The sequence below is a fragment of the Hesperophylax consimilis genome, chromosome 27, assembly GCF_061612785.1.
Source record: "Hesperophylax consimilis isolate HC1 chromosome 27, BYU_Hcon_1.0, whole genome shotgun sequence".
Taxonomy (NCBI): domain Eukaryota; kingdom Metazoa; phylum Arthropoda; class Insecta; order Trichoptera; family Limnephilidae; genus Hesperophylax; species Hesperophylax consimilis.
In genome coordinates, this window is record NC_142862.1 from 7,199,537 (window position 1) to 7,218,182 (window position 18,646).

The window sequence follows — 18,646 nt, forward strand, 5'->3', positions numbered from 1 at the left end:
GCATCGCACGCGTGGTATTAGAGAAAAATTAGTGTGCAAAAAATTTTTCCACTCATTTTCCACGGGAATGAAGTTTTTCGGGATGAACAGTAGCCTATATCACTTCTTAGTCCTCGAACTATCCCTATGCAAAAATCACGCCAATCGGTCGCTCCGCTGCGACGTGAAAGAAGGACAAACAAACAAACACACTTTCGCATTTACAACATTATTTTAGTAATTTCATCTGTCATGTCTGGGGTCTAGAAGACGAAAAGTCACCCTTTTTTCCTGCTCCCAGAGCCAGTTGGACTATGTCATCCCCGAATAATGTGTGTTGAGACGCTGAAGGGAGTGGCTAGGGAAGGCGATGCGGAGGAGGAAGGTGGGGAAGTAGTTACCTAGCTACTCAGAACTGGTCACCAAAAACGGGTATTGCCCTAGTAAAGCAAAGTTTCAATTATTAATGGTAGGTCTTTCGCTAGGACGCTACTGCATAATTAGTATATGTTATTATTTTATTCAAAGAATGTGTATACGCATCAACCAACTAATGTGTAGGTGTAAAAATCTCCACGTAAGGTTTAAGATTTTCACGGCCAAAAGTATTTTTGTTATTTGTTTTTGGGGTGTTATTCCGTGTTGCGCTACCTCCTTCTTTAGCCAACGTTTCGGACAGCATTGCAGTGTCCATCATCAGGGCAGATGTGTTATTGATTAATAGAGGAAATATAGAAGTGGATCCATGGAACAATCTACTAAACCTTGTCACCAATTTAAAATTCGATGGGATTCTTATTTGGAGACAAGAAAGGATTAACTTATTTTAAATTTTTAAAAAACTCAATTACTGGTTAAACTTATTTTGAAATCATATATGAGCTCATCAGCAGAATGCTGATAATAATGAAATAATAATTCAAATTACGTAACGGGACATAGCGCGTAGCTTAGAGATTTATAAATAAATCCACAATATTATATGTCTTTGTTATATTAGTTATAAAAATATTATATAATGATTTGATGATTTATGACTTATCATTGAACTGTGTTCTAGGAAATCCAATGGGTATAAAAACCTATCTTCATTCGTATTATCATCAGTCCTGTAGTATAAATCGTTAACAACAAATATAAATATTATATCAAAAACATAACTCTTGAAAACATACAGGCTAAAAACAAGACGAGTCCATTATTTGAATCCATAAATCTGTAGGTAACTTTAGTGGATCCTTTGGTTAACTTGATTTAAATTTACTCCCATATCCGTTATCATTTCGGCCGGGATGTTTAATCGTTTAGCCAAATTAATTAAGCCAATCAATCCGATCTGATAAATACAAGGTTATCACGAAACCGGTTGGCGTGTTCTTATCAATACGAGGTTGCATACAAAGTTAAGGGTAAACGTAACGTATGCGTATCTACGCGATAGATGGAGATAATTATTAAGAGATTAATTACTTTATGAAAAAAAAACACTTTTTGCAAGATCACCGTGATTCAAAATCAAAACACTGCTTGACATGGCTTTAATTGTGTTTGATGACCATTCATGAATACTGAACGGTACTTCCTCTTTTTTACTCCTTCCACGCGACAAATTTTTTTTTCAGTCTCACAAAATTCTTCAAATAAATTGGGATGCCGTAAACCAACTGGGTTCATCAGGTTGTAAGTGGATGGGACATTAAATAAATAACCAAACAAAATACAGTCCGTGTGCGGCAAAATATAATTAATCGAGGGACTAGAAAATCTACACATTGCTAGATGATAATTAAAAAATAATGTTCAATGTGATTGATAAATGATACGAGTTCTCAGAAAGAGCCAGTTTTTCCTAGCAACACCTAATAACACGGTATACAAAACAGAGTCGACATACAATACTGCATTACAATGCCTGATGAATATTTATACCAGAATGATAACTTCTTATAACATGTACATCTTAATTGACATGTAGCATGCACTTGAAACGAGGGAAACCCGAGGGAAATCTTTGAATAACTGATCCCCGTTGTTTCCAATCAAACTAAGCGACCGATTAGCCATATGACTTAAATCACACCCGAACACGCACAACCTCGCTGTTTTAAAAATATACAAAACTAAAACCTACTGAATAAGGATTCTAGTTTTTTTTTATCAAAATCAAAATGATTGAAATCTGACGGGGTATGCGTGACGTCATACGTACCTAGGTTTTGCCTGTTAACAGTAAGTGGGTGCACACACTGCGATTAAACGCTGCGGTTTTGGAATAGCTGAAAACGCCAAACCGCGTACAGATATGCACTGCGACTGGCGTTTTTACTTTATTCTATTTCAGTACGACCATGAAGTAGAATGAGGTAAAAACTCCGTGCACCCACTAAGTCTATCCCACTCGGGTGGGTATGAAAACAAAAAAACCCAATTAAAATATTTAGCAACATTTCCAAAAAACATAAATTCTTTTGAAATAATTTGTAAATCACAGTATACCCGACAGTATGTCCGATTCGTGAGGCAGCGTTTTAAGAGGAAGCTACAAACCAAAAATGAGTACATTCTTGGTATATTGTAGTGTATATATTGTAGGTAATACGCATAAAAATCTCTTGACAAACGGAGTCTAGAAACGTTCGATTTGAAGCAAAAAAGTGGTTTTTATTCATTTTGTAAATAATTTTACAAGAAAGCAAAAAAGTCAATCAAGTGAAACTGTCACAGATAATCTTAGCTATTATACTGTATTTTTTAAAGTTGTTTTCTTTACGCGTTCATTTATTTCTATTGAAAAATATTTTTTTAGTAGATTACATATATATTTTTTATTGAGTAATTTTTTTTTTTATCGGTATTCTACTCAAGCAAAACGATAGGAATACCGTCAATTTATCTAAAGCATATTTTTTGGTATTCATTATGTACACCAATTCGTTACAAAGATTAATCAAAATATTTCGACTTAGAACCCGTCGACCAATCACAGGGCGTTTGTGAGTCTCACGGTTTTAATTGACGATTTAATAATTCTACGTGTAAAATCAGCGTTTGTTTATCTATGTTTATAATATTATTATATGCCATAATATTTTTCACCTGACTTTCAAAATAATATGAAGGTCATTGTCTACACTAAATTTCGAGAAAAATCTGCGCAAAGCCCTGGTAATGTCGGGATCTAGTAACTGAATAAAAATAATGATGAACGTGGGATCAATTTAAAAATCGTGAGGTTTTTGAAATAATTTCTATATCACACGGCAGAATAGACGTTCTACCACTTGCATTACAAGAAGAATGGTGCTATTAAAATTAAATTTCTAAATCGGTAAATACAATTTACAACTTTATTACATACTATTAACTTCCTCAGTGTTAAGAATGTAGAAATAAGAAATCTAGTACCGTAAATGAGGCTGATTAATTTGTCGTACAATAATTACCAATTTGGGTGGCGGGTTTGAATACCGCCGCCACGGCAACCATTTATTGGATAACCAACAGCTCTGCCATAGATCACCCCAAGCTAGATTACAGCTCGATGGAATATTATGGACTAAAGTCTTTAAAACCAAGATGAGACTCCGGAGATATAATATATCTCCATAAAATTATCAATGGCCTTATTGATTGTTCGCCCCTTTTGTCTGAGATTAATTTTAGAGTTCCAAGATTTAGAAATAGAGACAAATCAGTTTTTCATCTTCAAAAATGTTCTACTAATCTCAGACAAAATGCTTTTATATTCAGAGCGTGTAACTTATACAATAAGAATTTTAATGATTTTCAGATCCAGAGAGGCTGGTTTGGGGAGACCTTTTGACCTCTCCAACTGGTCTCCCAACCCATTGCCCTGCACCGCACTGGGAGGGATATATTTGTATGTCCGTCACTCCTGGACCCACTGATCCCTAGATTCCTAACCAGCGCTCATTTATTTTACCTCCCCAGAACATTCTCTCCTTCCTTTCCTTAAAAATAAACAGCATCCCAAAATATGACATAGTCTCTGAGGGAAATTATTTTCCTCAGGGCCTCCTGTGTAGGGTTAATGTAAATAAAATGAGATGTTAAATAAAATCTATAAAAAAATCCTTAAAATCTAAAAAAAAAACTTCAATCTATAAAAAAAGACCTCTATAAAAAAAGACTTACCAATCACTTGCAATCGCAAAACGCTGCATAAAATTACACTTGTCGCACTAATGCTGGAACTGATTGCTCGGATCAAGCCTACCGCAACTTCCTGGTCGGCGGGAGGAGTGGGCCACATAAGACAAACCAGAAAAGTATTGCTCTTTATCCTTGCATGGTTCATGCCTGACTAAAGTACAGTCTTGGGTGCTCGACCAACAAATCGAAGTCCGTGTTATCGCTAAGTAAACAAAACTATTTAAAATAGTCTAATTACTCTGTTTATTTAATATGCTGACCGTAGAACATCACACAAATCAGCAGTAACAGCAAGTAAGCATAGATACACAAATCACCATGTTTTGTCTATGATTTTAGATGAACGTGTTTCTTTGCAAAATTAACCAAAAAGTCATCACGATGTTTAAAAAAATCAACGACCGCTGTTTATTACTACGTGGGTTGATCTTTTTATAATACTATTATATTTTTATAAAATTCTTTTAAAGAAAGATAACAATTAGGTGCAATTTATACCGATTTCCAAAAAGCTTTGAATAAAGTTAACCAAAACTTTACTAAAAAAGCTTGATAAAATAGGAATACATGGAAACCTATTTTGCTGGGTAAAATATAACAGAACACAACTAGTGCTTATTCATAGAAACAAATCACCACCCAGATTTGAAACTTTTGGTGTACCACAGGGGTCAAATCTTGGCCCTCTGCTTTAACGGTTCCATGATAACTCAACACAGTGACAATTCAACACACTTTTAAAAAGCGATATAAAGTCATTAGAAACGATGACATTTTTTTTAACCTAACCTTACCTAACCTAACCTAACCTAACCTACTTAACCCAGTTAATAAAGTTTTTTTCATCACTTTCCACGACTTTATATAACTTTTTAAAGATGTGATGAATTATCATTGTGATGATTTATCCGGTCACCGCTTTAACTTAAATTCGTAAAAGACCTTGGTTAAAAATTAAACTGTAATTTATTACAATTTTGCTGTTTTGCCGATCATCAGCTGCTTCAAAATGACCACGTCACACTTAATAACTGGTGTACTGTCAATGATATGCTCTGAAATGTTGAAAATGTCACACTCTAGAACGGGTTGCTTCTACGATTCGTTCTTAAGTTCAACAGCTCGGCTGTGGAACGAACTGCCGGCCTCTGTGTTTCCTCCTTCCTACAACATAGGACTCTTCAAGACCCATGTCCACTCCTTCCTCTCCACAAAAAGACCCTCCACACAGCATCCCCAAAGATGACATAGGCCCTGAGGGAAATTATTTTCTTCAGGGCCTCCTGTGTGGAGTTAATATTAAAAAAAAAAAAAAACCCAAAACATCACTCGAAATAGAATTATAAAGGATTTGTCCTCTGTTATTTGCAAGGCAGATAGAAACATTACACCTTTAAATTTATACGACGAGAATGACAACATTTTTATAAATCCCAACCAGGAATTATTATATTTCTGGTCAAATAAAATTATACACGCAAAACACTTACAATTATCTCAAGCAAACGTATGTTAACAAATTTTCGTCAAACAAATGGTTGAGTATTGGAGAGTTGAGCGCAGAAATAGAAGGATTTATGCTTGCCATTCAGGATAGAGTGATTAACACTAAAAATTATAGGAAGCATATAATCAAAGCTATAAATCAAATTGATAATTTATGTAGAAAATGTTTGGCTTTTCCGGAAACTATAGAACATATTATATCGGGATGTTCTATATTAGCGCCGTCCTAGTATACATTTAGGCACAATCAAGTTTTAAAAATAATTCACCATAGTTTGGTAATTAAACATAACTTGATTGACTGCCGTAATATAGTACCATATTATAAATACGAACCAAATTCATTTTTATAAAATGAATTTTATAAAATATATTATGATAAAACTATACTAACAGAAAACTGTTTCTGAAAAAATAAGAAAACACACAGATTTAGGAAATGAGATTAAAAGAATTTGGCATTCTCAGACTATAAAAATATTACCATTTGTTATTTCGGCTACAGCATTATACCTAGCTCTCTCATTCAAAATTTAGGCGTATTAGATCTGTCAAAGAATTTATATATATATAAAATGCAAGAAAAAGTCATTTTAAATACATGCAAGATTACGAAAGATTTTTTAAATATTTTATTTTTAAATATAATCACCCCATAAAAAAAAGTTTTTTATGGGGTGATTTTTTTTATGATCTAAAAAATTCTAACTTCAGACTCGATTAACTCGAAATCGAAACCTCAAATCTAAAAAGTTATACCACTAAATGTGACGTAAATTCACCAAATTCCAGCTTGTACTACAAGTTTCCAGACACCGTGTATATGAATAATTGCAATATCAAAATAATATTTAATTATTTGGAATATAACATAACCCAACAAGCAAATATCTAATACCGCACAACAGACCCAACCGCTCCAGTCGTCTGTAGCCAGTGGGACAACGGCATTCACAATACTTTGTGTATGTTGTGAGAATGAAGGGAGTGGGGGGAGAGTTGATTTGAGGCCACACCGATACGCCCACAATACACCTCTATCGGTTTTTATCTTCAGAGCAAAGTAAAAAAATTAAATACGCAGAAGATCTCGTCATGATTTATTTCTCACATTCTCACAATCATGTTTTGGGTCATCGGGTCACAGACTGTTGACAAACAGCACTGTGTTTCAAGGTTACCTCTTTGGTATTGTCTGACTTCTAATACGTGTTAAGTGACCAGATCTGAACAACCAGGTACTTACCAACCTTCCTCTTCGCAACATCTCTTTCTCCTCCCCTCGGTTGCATGATAACTCAACACAGCGACGATTCAACACGCCTTTAAAAATTGGTATAAAGTCATGAAAAGCGATGAATAAAAAAAACTAAAATTTAAACCTACGTAACCTATTTAATGCAGTTTTTGTTTTATGACTTTTCATGACTTTATTTTATCACTTTTTAAAGATGTGTTGAATTGTCATTTTGAAGAGTTATCCGGTAACCTATCTCTTCAGTGATTGTTTCATATTTTTCATTTGGTCAATAAGAAAATGGTTTCCGAAGTGTTCCAGAAAGTTCATGAAGGTTCTCGAATGCTCTAGAACAGGGGTCTCCAAACATTTCAGCCGGAGGGCCACATTGACTACTCCAGTGAGTTCGGAGGGCCAAAACCGTTTTAATTTCTAGACACCCATATTTTCTGTCCTAGGGAGGGGGGGGGGGTAGACAATAGAATTTTCAGGGATGAAAATATAGCTTTAGATAACGTAGCTTTGAAGATATTTTTTGATACTCGTTTCTCAGACCTTGATATCATTGCGAATCAAATAAAGATTTTTCAAAAAATCCTCTTGATATATTCGCGCGATACTTGTGGACGCAATGTATTGGTGCCAAGTACCTCGCCAACGAGCATATTTAATTATTCGCACGAAAAAATTCGCGGAGTTTTCGCCCCTTCTGAGCAAGGTCTGAGCCATTAGCTGTCACGGGTCCTTGATGACACTGGTCATTAGATGTCGCGGGCCGGATGGAAGACACTGGCGGGCCGGATACGGCCCGCGGGCCGTAGTTTGGAGACCCCTGCTCTAGAAGATTCTGGAAGAATAAAGTTGAAGCAGGTTCTATAAGGTTCCAAACTGAGTGGTGGAGTGTGTCGGTGAGTCTAGAAGGTTCCGGAAAGTTCGAGAATGGTCTCGAAAGATCTGGAAAGAGTCACAGCAACGCGTGGCGGGGTACAGCTAGTATTTGATACCAGTTGAACCCTAGTATTAAATACTAACTGTACCCTAGTATTTAATAACCGGGTTTCGAATAACCTGACGAAATTATAAGCGAAAATGGTTGCTTGTGCAATGGTGTAAGGACTTAACTAGGATTTAACCTGCGAAGTGGGTACGAATCACTAGGCTACAAGTTTTAGCGTCATTTGGCATTCCATTTCAATAATCACACAACACTTCAGCTTCGGCTATGTAAGCCCAATGATTATAAATAAATTAATATAAAGTAAATCTTAAATTTTATTACCATATTAAATGGCGTCAAAGGTGAACCGCTGGCGCTGGTAGCCCCGTTGTCACTTGTCACCTCTCTCTTTTTCTCATAAAGATGCACGTTATAAGAAAGAGAGGTTAGAACTGAATTCAGTGGCAGGACCATCCTAGATTATACAACATTTCTATCTAGAAGCTATCTAGTTACCACCAGGTCTTTGAATTGTCTATTATGAGTAGAATATTAGATTATAGAAACAAGGAAGATGGGCCATGAAACATTAGTTTGAAATCGCAAGCACAACGCGTGTCGTAGTCGTCAACTGAGTTCACCCGTACTAATACTGGTAATTGCATATATGCATATTTCATTGCCTCGTTGATAGTTCATGCAGTTTGGTCGTAACTCGGCGACAGTCTGCACGCTTACATCCCTCTTTGTTTATATTACTTAATTATTTATTTATTCATTTTTGGGAAATCGACAGTTTACATTTAATCAGTTTGTACATAAGTGTTATTTAGTAAAATAATACCAATTATGGATTTCCTCCTAGTGACTTTAACTGAGACAGCATGATTTAAATTTGTGAGAAAGGAATATGAATTAAAAAATATATACAAAACAAAATATAATATAAAACGAAAAATTTACAAAACAATACATTTATAGCCTTGGAGAGAGGTTGTAGATATAAATCAAATCATAATAGAGATATAAACAATAGAGACATAAATATTATTCACAAACCATCAGAGAAATATTCTTTTATGGACCTCTTGTATTTGGTAAGTTCGCAATTGAAAATATCAACCTTAGATAATACGCTATTGTTATTATTGCATAGTCTGTTCAGGCAAGAATTCTGCTTAGAGTTCGTTTTGCTTTGATCAACCCTGAACAGGACACAAGAGCGTGTTGAACGCCCAGGTACATTGAATGGAATCTTGTTTAGCAACTCTGGGCATTGAATATTATCGTTAACTACTTTATACGGGAATAGTGCATCCTTATGATGCCTCCGTACATTCAGTGAATCAATTTTAAAGTATGAAGCTGTCTCTGCATAATTATTAAATCTTATAAATGACTTGTAACAAAGATATTTTAGAAATTTGTTTTGAATGGCTTCGATTTTGTTTATCTGAGAGTAGAACATATTTGGTAAAAATTATGACACCAATTTTCTTTAAATAAATCTTAACTACAAAAAAATCAGCAAAAAGGCTTAGAATTATTTAGTGTCAAATTCCTGCTGAAAACAGTTTTTCTTCCATTTCAACCGATAGAAACGTTTTCTACAGATACCGATTTGAAAGAAATTTGATTTCGCCAATGTACGACGAGTAGGTACATTACTTTCGACTCCTAACCTCTGAACAGGCCAATGATTTTGACTATTTTTTCATGGTTTGAATGTCAATGTCAATGTCAATGAATGACATGGTTTTGATGATGCCTTCTTAAGAATATGTGAAGAATTTGCATTCGAAACGAATATGCTGTACAACACATTAAACACTGTTGGTCATCAGATACGGGCAGGGTCCGAAAAGCAATCAACCTGTTTTCCTAAACGGCGAGCTCCTGAAAGTGGTAGAAGAAACAAAGTATCTGGAACACATCATCAACAATAAATTGACGGACAATGATGACATCGTCAGGCTAAAAAGAGCGTTCACCAGGGTTCAGATTTCACACTGGAGAAGGTTATTGGTTCCATCAATCTCAAATATTATGGATCAATAACGTATTTTTTCTTCTATGTATAGTACATATATTAAAAAAATAATAATTTATTAAAAATCTAGTAAAAAATTTCGTTTTCCTGTTAAAAACGGGACTGCAGGCCTTTAAAGAATTTCATAAGAAGCACGAATATACTATGAGTAAATCGGAACACGTGTTCTTAAAAATTGTTTTCGAATTACTTCCATTAAATTTATTAGAACGAGGCCACCTGTGTGAACACTCTTTCAGATATATTCTGAAGTACTAATATTTTATCAGGAAATGGGCATGCAGTAAAATTTTAACAGTAATTTGATAAATTATCAGTACTCATTTTTCTTCGTCTGTATGTATATTATTGTATAATGCTTTATGGGATGTGTGGAATTGCACAAACTTCTAAATACAACTTATTATTATTATTCATTATATTTAGATTGTGTATTGTGAGTGAATGATCTGTGAATGAATGATGTGTACTGTAAAAGGTTTAAAGGTTTTCTAATAATAATAATAATAATTGGATAATTTGTAGAGCGCCGTTTTTGTGAAAAATCACCTCAAGGGCGCTGTACAATTTATTTCCTAGGATCTACATTTGTTATTTAGAAAAGATACCAAAACATACTTACCTGGCAAGTCACTTCCGACAAACACACTTATATTAAAAAGTTTATGCTTATAAAAGATAAAACTGCACGCAGAGACACTATATCAAAAAACACTGGTCATCGCATGACCTTAAGTCTGCTTACATGCTATGGTGTTTCGTGCACACCTCACTAGAAGAATATGTACCTACTGCTATTATTTGTTTATTTTACGTTGTTTACAGTGAATTTACTGCATATTTTAATGATTATTTTTTTTAAATACTACAAAAATATAATAATTACTTATATTAAATAAATTTTAATGTTATTGTGTAATGTTTGGTTAAGTGTTGGAAAAAATCTGTACGTACAAATCTTTTTATCCAGACCGAAACTTTATGTTGGTTTAATCGCTGTGAATTTTCAACATACAGCAATTACATTACATATATTCGGGAGAATAAAATTTACGTAAGTACTTTAAGTAGGTATCACGGAGATTAATTATGAAAATAGCACGGGACCGCGAAATTTCATTTTATTTTCCTTATACAGATCGTGACGTCACTGCGATAAATAATCGGTGGCCATCTTGAGATGCTGATCGGGTGCCTGATGTAAACATTATTTTGACCCGACAATTAATATTATAATAGAATATTAAGCATTGGTATTCTAAAAGAGAATTTTGTGAATCATAGTTGACCACAGAACAGAAATAATCCCTAGATATGAGATCTACGCGGTTTTGAAAGAAAATTGCTGATTTCGTCATTCTGTATTTAAGACCTTCGAGTGCTGCACGGAGAAAACATACTTTTATAAAATATTACTATTTTTTATCTCTTCAATCTATTTGTATTCATGTTAAAAACGGGACTGCATGCCTTGACAGACTCAAATGATTTGACAGATTTCCTAATAAACTATCAGTAAAACACGAATGTGTTGTGACGATGTTAGAACACGTGATCATTAAAATTCTAATATTTTCGCATTTCTTCATTATACAACGGGATAAACGCAGCTGAATGAACATGTGTTTCTATACATTATAAAAGTATTGATAGTTTATTAGGAAATGACCTGCTGTCACCTTTTTAACAGGATTTTAACAAATCAGCAATACTCATTTTTCTCCGTGTAGGCCTCAGAGAGGTCAGTGAAATCGATTATTATTATTTCTTCAAAAAATAATTTAAATTCTTGATGTTTTATCAATTACAGAAAAAGTGAGGGAAAATTAAGCTTTCCCGGGAACTTTAATTTCCCGGAATTTCTATCGTTTTATCTTTTTAGTTATTTATAGAATAACTGAAGAGATAAAACGATTAATGTTATTATAACTAATTACAGTTAATGTAGATTGTACTTATGTAAAGTATTAATTATTGTAGTATCATATTATCGCAAGCGGATGTTTTAAAACCGCGTACAAATAATAGTTACCTATTTATTATAATTTTATAACAATTTTAAAATAAATATTATACGAATTATAAAACAAGTCTTCAATATTCCGCCATTAACTTTAAAACCGCAACTTAACTCTGAAATTATAAAAATCAAACAATAAAATGTTTTTTTATCTACAGGGTTTTCCAATAAGAGGTCTTATTTTGAATAGGTTATTTCGGTAGATGTTACTTTTGAAGCTGTCATTTTTTGACATTTGACAAGTAGAAACTACGCCATTAATAAAAATGGAACGATACACGCTTCAACAACACATTTAAATTATTAAAATTCACTTGAGTGAATCAAATGCAAATCATCTTGAGTGATGAGGCCCATTTCCACCTCGGTGGCTTCGTCAACAAGCAAAATTGTCGCATCTGGGGCTCGGAAAACCCACGAGTTATTGTTGAAAAGCCTCTCAATCCTCAACGTGTGACTGTTTGGTGCGGTTTATGGTCCGGCGGAGTCATTGGACCTTACTTTTTCGAAAATGAGGCTGGAGCAACAGTTACGGTGAATGGATTGCGCTATCGAGAGATGATTAATAATTTTTTATGGCCGGAATTGGATGGTATTGATCTGGACAACGTTTACTTTCAACAAGACGGTGCTAATGCCACACAAGCAACGAAACCATTGATCTTTTACGATTGAATATCAAAATAACACCTCTTATTGGAAAACCCTGTATAATACATCGATTTTAAGATCCTTTTAAAAACAAAAAAACAAATGGTTTGACAGAGTATTCAACCTTCCTACCCAAGAAGCCGGTCAAGCAGGACCACGGAGGAAGGAATCCTTCCTTCCTCCGTGAGCAGGACTGACATTGTCGTCAATATTAACTTGAATATTGCTTCTCCTTATGGACTCCACTTTACGATATATATAAGACAATATTGAAAGCATCCAAAAGAAATTTGTGCTGTGCCTCAATTTCAAAATTACGCACCCAATCGGGGATACATAAATATGATATCAAAATAAAACGTTTCCAATCTCTCTAACCAACGAACATACCTTGACCTCATGACCCTGTATATAGTCTGCAATAACGTTATCGACTGTCCAGAATTAATCAAACTAATAAACTTTAAGATACCACCAAGAACGACTAGGTTTAACGACTTATTCCACATTAGATCAAAAAAAATATGCTAATTGTTTAATCAAAATCAAAACCTAAAGGATTCCGACATATTCTTTGATACGTGCAGTACTTTAGTAGAAAATTGAAAGCTGTTTTCCTATTAATAATAATAAAAAACAACTAAGAAATACCTACTTTATTCATTATGTACTTCTCATTTCTATTTGTAACAACATTAAATTTTTCAATTAATTTATTGTTCCATGTATTCTCAAAAAATATTTGTGTAAGTATATTTTGTACAAAAACAAAAAAATATTTGTATAGGTTTATTATTATTTTTAAACTGTTGCAATGTTAATCTGTGAGAAATGGTTAGGATGCAGGTAAATTCCCCAATTATTATTTTTTTTGTCGTGTTTATTACTGTATCTGTATCTTTGTTTTCATCAATAATGGCTGACATCAGTAAGAAGCCGGGAAATAATCCAAATGCGCGCCTTACATTTGGACCCGTTTGACATTCGCCAAACGAGAACTGGTCGCTTTTACGACTCAATCTTGTGTTCAAGATCTCGGCCATGGAATGATTTTCCGACCTCTGAATTATCGATGCTCCTACAAACTGAATCTCTTAAAGATAACTCACTCGTTTCTTTCCCCAAAAAGTCCCTACACACAGCATCCCCAAAGATAAAGACCTCGAATTAAATTATTTCTAAGCCACACAGGTGGAATCTATACATGGTCGTTTTTAAATCAAATACATAATAACATAATGAGGAAAATAAAAACCTTAAATAGGTAGTCATTTTCGTACGTCATACTACATTTGGAATTTCTCAATCGTTTTTTAGGTGAGAGAAATAAGCATTTTCAAATATTCAAGATCTCTTATTGATTTGTTAAAATAATGTTGCCGAAAATCTATGGGTGTTGCTAAAATTAAGGATATGGGTACAAAGCTATATATATAAATATAAACCTGTTTTAAACAAGTATATATATTTTAGCCAATACATTGTCTGAAAGATAAAAAATCTTTATATTTGGTTAAAAATTTCGCGAAATCGCATAAAACAAACATATCCATTTTTTAGCTGTCAAATTTTACAATGTATTTATATTATGTAAAGATAAACAAATGATAATGTGGACAACATTTTGAGTGTGTTGGGTTTACCGTATATTTATGAATTATAGTATCTATTAGTCAAGAAAGGCAAAGGATATTTGTATGGGAGTGATGTTGGAGGAGACAACTTCTCATTGGGAACTTAGATTTTTTTATTTTATGCCTACTGCACACAAGTTTCAACTGTCTGAAGCCAGTGGGACTATGTCATTCCCAATCGAGGTAGGTACGTTGTGCTGCTAAAGGCAGAGGGGAAGGACAGGATATGTAAAAGAGTGAGGTTAGGTTAGGCTATGAAAATATCTATGTTTTCAACGAAATCACAGTTTTCCAGAATTTTTAAGAATCTCGTGAATTACATGAGAGTGATATATTTTGTAGTTTTAATACCCGATTTCACCCGTAAATGAATATATTCAAACTCATTGATAATGAGTTCTGGTGTTATGAAATTTGTACAGACTTCTTATCTATAAATTTCAGGTTAACTCAGTTATTGTTATGCTACGTATAAACAGGACAAAATTTCCGCGAGCCGAGCCGCGAATAATGGGAAAGGAACAAAGCTAAACGCCGCTTGCGATTGCTTTGACCCTAAAATTTGAACAATTTAAATACAGTGAACACACTAGGTATAACGACCTATTTCAATGTCACCATTTACAAACAAACTCGCCAATTCCTCGCCAACATAGTTAAGCAAATGGATATTCCAATGAGATCACCATTTTTAATGTTTATATTTATAATACATATATTTTCCCCTCAGGAAGGAACGATTTTTCCAAAAACGGTTGGCGTTTATTTAAAAATAAGTATATAGTGGTTCAAACAAAGTTTAATATTTTTTTTTTTTTTTTTGGTAAACTAATGTTTAAGACAAGATTTTTTATGTATAGCACAAAGGGTAACAATTATCCCGTTATGTCCCGTTGGCGTCATGTATCTTTTATCAGGAGATTTTTCAATGTGGATGAGTGTTTCAGGCTAATAATTATTGCTTATAAAATAATTGTAATTTATTTATAGTTATTTTAAATCATATCGAGCTTCTATCTAAATTATGTGACTGTCCAAAAATAAAACAGGACAGAGTATTTTTAGAGAGTAAGTTTTAAATTCGGGTATTAGTGAAGTGAGATATTCACCTACTATAAAATGTTATTTCATCTTGATATTATCATTTCATGCCTGAGAAATTTACGTAATTATATTTCGCTAGCGGTCAGTGCCCAGTTTTACCTGGAACTCCGATTTTTTCCTATAATTATTTTAGAAGTAGGTATTGCTAGTTTTAGAGCAAAATTTACTAAAGTCCCGGCGATGCCCGTGCTTTACACAGATTTTTTCGAAATCTAACTTAAACAGAGACCTCCCTATTGTTTTGAAGATCAAGTGTGAAAAAAATCATCAATCTCGGAATAAAACTGTAAATTCATTAATATATAAATACGTAGATAACTAAGAAATCATATGCAGAAGTAGATACAACAATATACCATCTTTTAAATAGGTAATCAATAATAATGTGGGCTCTAGAATCTAACCACAAAAAAATGACATCGTTTTTTAATTAGTGAAAAAATTTTACAGTAAAAATGTCCTGAAAAACATGCTGATTTGTTAACCGAGAGCTGAAAATCTGTACTCTTCTGTAACTCTTCACAAAAATGGCAGCTGAGATTAAGTAATACATAATTGAACCCTTCATACTTCGTGTTATCATTAAGCGCACGTTTCGAGTTACTGTAGCAGGTACAGCCTCAAGGCAGAGCAGTCCCTTGAACTTTTCCTCTTCGCCAACATTCCCGTTCTCATAATTATGCGTTATTCATTTCGCTATTCAACACAACGCATGGTCCTGCCGCTGAGAGCACCGCTTTAACCTCTCTTTCTTTCGCATAAGTCGTTTACGGGAAAGCGGGAGAGGTTACAACGAATATAATAAAGGCGTACCCTCGATAGCTAGTTTGTAATCTCTCTCTGTTACATGACTCGTTTATGAGAGAGAGGGAGAGGTTATAATGGAGCTACCCGCAGCACACCAAGGGAGTAAAACAGGTACCTGTTTTCTGAAACCGCGACCTCCAGATTGCTAGTCGAGAGTCTTACCCCTCGACCACGGATGACGTCAAGATACTATCAATGAATCATTACATCAGATCAGATTCTAAATTGAAGGCGAGTTATTACAATATGTTTAAAAGAACCTGTCGTGTTTATTTTGTATCTGTTTTTTCCGCATTCGTTACATTGTTTTCATGCACGCTTTACACAATCACAAAACTACGTGAATCGCGCAGTCAGTCGTTAGTTGTTGGTTGCGTGGAGGCTACCTTTATCTCTTATCAATACCATTCTTCGGTGATCGTTTGCCTTGTTTCTTTTAAAAACACGGGTATGTGTGACGCTGGAGGTAGTGGGGTACAGGGGGTAGTGGAGGTATACAGATCTGGTCACAAAACACGGATAAAGCCATTTCAGACAAAGTTTTAATTCTAAATTGTTGTCTTACACCAGGGCGATACTGAGAGTATCTTCCACTCTGGAACGTGCGGCAAATATTCCTTATATTATTTTAAATTATTAAAATGTGAAGTAATTCAAATCAATCAAATAAAATTTACTTGCGCACGAGGGGATTTGAACTCGCTTCCTTCAATTTGCTATCCACGGAGGTCGACAAAGTTGGGTTGTTTCGAACTCTCGTTACTTTTTATCACCATGTCAATATTAGGTAATATTAAAAATAAATAAATTCTTAAAAGTTAAATAATAATTTAAAAAATGAAGATAGTCAAAACGCCAGTTTTGTAATTATTTTCAAATTAAAAGACAAAACATTTTAAGCAAATTATAAAAAAAACTAACATTGACATTTTTTCGGATTCACTGCCCAAATTCAAACATGGCATCATGTCAATAATTTAAACTATTCAATGCGCATACATACAGACACACACACACACACACACACACACACACACACACACAAACACTCACACATACATTACACACGTCACACACACACCTATAAACTACAACAAGTCACCTGGTAATTAAGGAATAAACTTACCACTTAGCAGACATTACAAGGAAACATATGATAGGTACCCAACATGAATTATCTTAATCCCGTATATTTTTTCATCTCTGTAAATCATGTACTGTTAGTTTCTATAATATATAATAATAAAATTTAAAAAATAAGGTAAAAATTGTTGTAAAATTTCAAGTAGCCAGAACTCATCATTTGCTAGTTTTAAATGAGACATGCAAACAGATTTCCTGCTTCACAAGATAACTAGTAGTCCCCAGTCACGCATTGATGTGACTCAGTCTGTCTGTGCCTGTGCAGATAGAGAAACGCGTGTTGCTTTTACGTCTAGAAGATGTTTTTACCTGTCCCAGTTGACATCCATATAATATATATAAAAATACGCGCGTATTCGAATGAAACTTTGTGTCAAAATTTCAAAGCAATCCGTGAAGAACTTTCGGAGATTTAAGATTTTGAACAGACGAACATTTACATTTTTATTTATATAGAAGATAGATTGTATCCGCAAGATGAAATTCCTTCACGTATACCTTGTTCTATGAATGCTGCAGTGACGTATTTTTGCAAGAACTCGACGTCACGTCCAGATCACGTTTTTTTTTTTATAGTATTAATTTAGTTAATAGTAGCGATGTTGCAGACTACATTAACGAGACACCATAGACATATGAATATTAGTAGACCTGCCCTAAGTGATTAAAAGCGTATTATCCCCACTCCCCATACCGGTTCCATTGGAGCCGGCTGTGCTCGCGTATGGTTACAAGTGAAATTTGAAAACGTGACGTCATCATTCTTGTGCGAACTATGGTCGAGGCATCATCGGTTCATTTTACGAAATAACACGGCAAAATGTTGACTTGTACTATGAAAACTTGTAAAAATAGATGTGAAAAAGAGAATAAACCCAATTGTCGTATTACATTCCATATATAAGCATTATTTTACTTTATTTTAAGCATATTCACATCGTATAATATGAATCAGTTGTTACTATCACATCGAGAAACGTCTGGACGCGAAACACAAAGCTGGTTGGTTGCTGGGAAGTAAATTATGAACATTTATAAAAGTGTCTTAACTAAATACTTAAACGAAATATTCGACTCTGAAAATAGAACCGAATTTTTTTGCCGAATTTGGACTTCGCAAATTTGTTCATAACGTGGCGAGTAATTTGCGCTCCCATGTAAAAATGTCTATTCATTCAAAAGCAGATTTTACTTTTAAGAAGTAAATGGTGATATTATAATGCGAGATGCCTATTTACTGTCAGATTGATTTATTGACGAATCACAGTCAGCTTCACTCCCTTCGTTCTTCAACAGTTGATTTTACCCCTCGCCATTATCTTCTCGTCTATTAATTCCTATGTCTGTGCTAGACACCTATTTTGAAACGAGTAATAAATAATATTCCTCGTCAATTAATCGAGAT

General features: G+C 34.1%; 1 protein-coding gene across 2 annotated transcripts in view; it reads right to left on the reverse strand.

Moving 5' to 3' along the window:
* Window positions 1-18,646, reverse strand: part of LOC149410532 (uncharacterized) — a 72,474-nt gene that overhangs the window by 41,994 nt on the left and 11,834 nt on the right. Inside the window, exon 1 of one of the 2 annotated variants that reach the window (XM_089647758.1) lies at window positions 4,135-4,292. The exons of the other annotated variant lie outside the window; for it this stretch is intronic. The gene's annotated coding sequence lies outside the window, so the exon portion shown is untranslated. Of the gene's footprint in view, window positions 1-4,134; window positions 4,293-18,646 lie in introns of those variants that run through there. 2 annotated transcript variants of the gene reach the window in all.